Below are 5914 nucleotides of genomic sequence, written 5' to 3'. Positions count from 1 at the left end.
CCTGTGTCCAGCGTGTACACAGGACGTGTTCCCAGAGACCTTGAGCCTTTTCCCATCTTCATCAAACCCCTCCTCCTCCTCCTCCTCCTCCTCCTCCTCGTCCTCCTCATAATGAAACGAGGTCTGTGAGTAAAGACACCCGGCTGGGTCTGGAAGGCGGACTCGGACGGCGTCCTTCGGCGAGCGATGGAACGGAAAGGACGGATAGAGCGGCCTGAGAGCACGCCTGCAGTCCTGCCGCCGCCGCCGCCGCCGCGTCGCTAGGTCACGGCGACCCACAAGCGCCGAGCTCTAACGCAGCCCTGTCTCCCCACCCCGACACACCTCCTCCCGCGGCGGTAATTACACTGGTCTGCACACACGCAAGTACACACACACACACGCAAGTAAGCACACACACGCACGCACACGCACAAGTACACACACACACACGAAAGTAACCACACACACACACACACACACACACACAAAAACACACACACACACGCACTCACACACACGCAAGTAAGCACACGCACGCGCGCACACACATATATGCACACGTGCACACACACACTCACACACACACACACGCGCGCACACACACACCTGCGTGTAGTTTTTCCTTCATCAACCTTCTTACACAATTGAAAAGATTGGATCCGATCACTGAAGGTCAAGTCAGTCTAAGCAGGACGTGCTTCATCCTGTACCTAAACCACAACCATCGCATTTTGGGTTAGTTGCACAAATGCTTTTGTTTACTTCTGTCACCGCTAAACCTGCGATGTTACACATTGATGACACAACATTTCATCACCGCCTGTGTGGTGATATATCAACACAAAATAACACCTTACGATTGCTCCTTCAAAGTTAAGCACAAGGCGCGTTTCTGTTAGATTGAATCTGTTCTTAATAGCTCTCATTATGTAAGACACTGGCTTATTAACAAGCGACGAGGAATAAATCCACTCTGTTCTCATTCGCCGTGTGTATCTGTGTCACTTTTAACTGGCTTAGCCGGGAAGGGGGAATGCCGTCGGCCATCTTGTAAAATGGCGGTTTTTATAGCTGCCTAGTCTTTATCCCCGTTCCCACCTTGAATGCTGAAACTCCTGGAATCCTTGTGAAGTGGTCACTTTGTTTGCACGCGTGTGTCTGTGTATATGTGCGTGTGTGCGTGCCTGTGTGTGTGTGCATGTGTGTGTGTGTGTGTGCATGCTTACAGTGTGTGCGTGCATGCGTGTGTGTGCGCCTGTGTGTGTACTTTGCTTTCATCATTAAAGATGAGGGTCACTCTCAGGCTCTTCGCTGGCCTGCGGTGGGGGTGGGGGGCTCGGCTATATTTACCGTTGGAAATGCAGCGACTGTCACGTTTAATTGGGAACTGTGGGGCTGAGTGTATCTGGGGCATTTAATAGCATTAAGTCTTTTAATAAAATGATTAAAATCAAGATTCTTTTTGTCTTTTTTTTTCGCTGGGCTCCGCGCTTCTCGCCGTGACCCCTGCTGACCCCGCCGTCAGCTCCAGGGGGACGAGCGCGTCCAGTCGAGCGAGGGAACACAGACTCTCTGACCGCGCTGGCTTTCTGTCCTGCTCACTCTGCCGTCTTCCGCCATCCGCAAGAAAAAAAATGTTAATATTTTCATTTATTTTTTTGCTACAGTCACACATATTCATTATTTTTGATCATTTTATTTGTATATGAAGTGGGGTCATTTATGTTTCACTCTTTCTGATCAATGTCTGTTTGATTTTTTGTTGTTGTTCTTGTTTTGTTATAGCCAGCATGTACATGTTAATAATTGGTCATAATTGCACATTTTTAGAGTGTGTGTGTGTGTCAGACGCAAACCTTTTTATTGATGTGTGTGGGTCCTCTGAGTGCCTCTGGAGTGTGGGCATTTTGGCAGAATTTGAGCTTAAAATAATGGGGGCATGGGGGGAGGTTTGGTGCCCCTGAGGTAACTGGCAGGAGTGATGCACAGACTGTGGTCATGCTCCCTTCTACCATTTACACATCCACGGTTCCCTTCAGTTCGACCGCTCGTAGTTCCCCTGGTCATTTGGGTACAAACGAGCATCGCCCCCCCCTGCACTCCATTTACGGGACTCGAGCCCTTCTCAGCAGTAAACCTGTGTTCTTTCCCGTCTTAAAAACAGTGTAGCCCAAGCTGCTCACGCTGAACTTTTATCCCCCCCCCCCCCCCCCAACCCCCACCCTCCGTCCCCCAGCCTCCCACTCTCTCCTCAGAGCGGAGGTATTCCAGCAGGACCGCCCGTCTGCAGAGTCTCTCGCTGTAATCTTCTAAAGTCCGCTAATCCTCCCTCGTTTTAAGCGGTGCTCGTGGAAGCGAGGCCCGCGCGGCTAATTAGCGATCCCTGGGGAAGGGTAATTAAAGCGGTGTTTTCGGATCCGGGAACCGCGGGGGGGGGGAACGTCGCTGGTGAGAACCGTGTTTCACGGGGGAAGGTCTCTGTAGCGGCACATCGGGGTCAGGGGGGGGGTTAACACCCCAGCTTCTCGTGAGTTAACTCTAGTTCCCCCGCAGTAGGTCGGGGGCGTAGTAAGGTGTCGGTACGTCGCAGGGACAGCGACCCTGTTTGGCTGCTTCCCGAGAGAGAATTGCTGTCAATATGGCTTACAATGTTTTTTTTTTTTTTCGCTGAAGATGAAGCGATGCCAGGAATTCTGCGCCGAATTTGGAACTTGGCGTCCTGCGGCGGTCGCAGCTTGAGCGCAATGGAGGAAGAGCCCGGGCCCCCGCTCCACGCTGATCCCGTCTCCCCCCAGGGGGAGGGACCAGAAGCGCTCGCGTTCATCAGGTCGCGCGGCTAATTAGCTAAATTAAGATTTCGAGCGAGGGAGGGAGCCGGGGACGGGTCTGCTCTCCGGGAGCGGGAGTTGACTTGGCGGAGTGCTGTACGGTGCTCGTACGGCGCTGGCTGTCTGTAAAAAACTGTGCCAGTCTTCGTACGAAGCGTAATGAGTGACAGTCTGAGTTCTGCTTTCCCCTTGGATATTACCAGGGGGAGATTTCACTTAGTTGTCTGACTTCACCGGGGATGGTGAGATTTTTAGACTTATTCTTCTTCAGTTATTTCCCTCAGGTAACTTTTGAGAATGGTACAACAAAAAAAAACGAAGAAAAGAAACTTCTTTATGAAGCACTGTAAGATTTGCCCTATTGGGAGTTTTTTTTCCTCCTCATATAGGTCTGTATGCAAGAAGCTGAGGGGAGCTGAAAGTTTTTAACTTTTTTTTTTTTTTTTGCGTTAAGAGACGTTAGCCAATAGGAATGATTGAGAGTCGCCCTGTCGCTCCGAATCTGCGCCTCCCCCCGTGAGGAGCGTAAACCGGCGGGGCAGCAGGGAGCGCAGGAGGTAATCGGAGGGGAAACCAGGAGCGTCTGAAAGGCCTGGATGTGTCACGGAGGAGAGCGGGGCGCCTTGTTTACTCTCCCTCTCTCTCCCTCCCTCTCTCTCTCTCTCCTTGTTGCATCCCAAATTCCGAAGCTGTCAGCCCCATCTATTTTTTACAGCGCTTTTAATTTAACATATTCTTCCCAAAAAAAAAAACCCTTTTTTTTTTTCAAAATAAAAGCCGCTCATATGCCAAATCGCGAAATCCTCCCGGTTTTGATAACGGTGGGGTACTTTGAGTTCCTGTGTGTGTCTGCAAATGCAGACTGACACAGAGCAGGGGGGTGTGGGGGGGTTGGGGGGGGGGGGGGCGAGGGAAGGAGATTTCAGCGGCGGCTCTCGGTTTCGCGGCGGGGCTGTGGATGTGCGCCGAGTCGAGGATGATGAGCAGAGAGGCTTAGCTAATTTGGGAGAGGGCAGGAGAGAGAGGGGGGGATTTAGGGCAGGATAGAGAGAGAGGGGGGGGATTTCATGGGTTTTCTGGCAGCCCGTTTGATCAGAGCTGGGGGGAAAAAAGGCCCAGAGTTGTCATGGAAGTGAAAGAATTAATTTTTTTTTCTTTCTCCATGTGGAACGGAACCAGGATAACTGTAACCCTCTCGTCTGTCCCTGGTTTGAGATGCTTTCTTTTTTCCCCTTTCTTCTTGTAACTGCCACTCGTTATAGCTTCGTCGCTAATTGCTAATTGCTCCCTCCGAGCAGCACAGAGAGAGAGGCAGTAATCCCAAAAAAAGACTTCTCCCCACTCTCCATGATGTTGCCATGGTGATTAGACTGAATTGGGGGGCTTGGTTGATGTTGTCATGGCGATTAGTCTGAATTCGGGTTAGGTTGATGTTGTCATGGTGATTAGACTGATTGAGGGACTGGTTGATGTTGTCATGGTGATTAGAGTGAATGGGGGTTTGGTTGATTTTGCCCCACGGTTATGTCATTTGAAATATATTGCAAATATATTGAAATAAAATGCATGTTCAAGATGTTGCATCATCACCCACAATATATGGGATAATGATTGTCACTTTCAGAGATTGCAGTAGATTTGTGGGATGCATTGCTGTGAAATATATTCACAGAATTTTCCAGAAAGTCCAAAGAGTTGCAATATATTGCAGTTCCTCGCTCACATAGCTTTTTTCTCTTTGGTTTATTTTTGACGAGGAGAAAAAACAGATTCTCAGATGTCCCTCAGGGTGGAGCTTTGATGATTGATACAGAAGGTAGTGTTTGTTCTCCCGCTCTTTTTTTTTTGTATTTATTTATTTATTTATTTTGCCAAAGGGGGGACGCGGTCGATTTTAAACCCGTCTAAGAGGTACAGAAAACACCCCTAAGGTGTGTGTGTGCTGTGAATGGCGCTAGTGCTGCAGCGTTCGATAAGCCAGAGTTCAACTCGAACCTGCGCATGCAGACGATACACACATGGTGCGTTTAACTTCTTGGGCCCAGCTTCCCAAGCTTAACTGACTCTGTGACTGAACAGAATCCGTTTTGGTAATGGACTGTTTTAGCTCCAGGTTTTAACAATGGGCACTCTCAGAGCAGTTGGGAGCGCTCAGAATCCTGTCTTTAACCACCCTCGACTCAACTTGCCTTACCCCTGTTTTCGCCCTGCTTGACCTTGCCTTGCCTTGCCTTGCCTTGCCATACCATACCTTACCTTGCATTACATAACATTACATTACATGTTATTTGGCAGACACTTTTATCCAAAGCAACGTACAATAAAGTGCATACCGAAGGTCACAGGAATGATCCTAGAACACAGGTCCGATGAGGTACAGTTCTCGTTGCGTATCAGTTATCCGTAGCCGCGAACATCAAGCCTAGCTCCCGCAGTAAGCACAAGGCTAAATCAGTCAAAGTTATGGCAGGTGGAACTAGACGTGGGTGCAGTTCACTCGAGAGAGAGCTGTCAGTTGCTTGGGCGCTGTTTTGACAGCCAGGCAGTTTGAAGAAAGGAGCGTTTAGCAGCCGGGAATTTAACTCTAACTCCTGAAGGAGACGCTCGGTCTTCTCGGCTGGGTTGTCGAGCGGCTTGTGCTCCAGAGACGAGCGCCTTTCTGGGGAACTTTTATCGGACCTGTTGAGCCCAGGCCCAGCGAGTCGATCCCAGGCCCGGCCAGTCGATCCCAGGCCCGGCGAGTCGATCCCAGGCCCGGCGAGTCGAGTCCAGGCCCGGGCGAGTCGATCCCAGGCCCGGCCAGTCGAGCCCAGTGAGTCGAGCGTGGTTTGACAGTTGGCCCGTTTCCGCGGCGACTCCCGCTCGTCAGCCTGCACCTGAGGGGCTGTCGGCGCCATCGGACGCTGATCCGTCCGGTCAGCAGCTGTCGGGTCGGGGGGGACGCAGCCTCCCCAGAGGCCTGTCAGGTGCCGTGACAGCCCCGACGCACGCGTGCACACGCACACGCAGGTACACGCGATGTGACAGGCGTGTGGGACGTCCCGGGGGGGGGTGGGTCCGTGCGCCGGGGGAACGGAAACGGCGAGCGAGAGAGAGGCGAGGCG

Source organism: Anguilla rostrata, chromosome 1 (genome assembly GCF_018555375.3).
Source record: "Anguilla rostrata isolate EN2019 chromosome 1, ASM1855537v3, whole genome shotgun sequence".
Classification (NCBI taxonomy): Eukaryota; Metazoa; Chordata; class Actinopteri; order Anguilliformes; family Anguillidae; genus Anguilla; species Anguilla rostrata.
The sequence above is the reverse complement of the archived record's forward strand: the minus strand, read 5'-3'. Positions refer to the sequence as shown.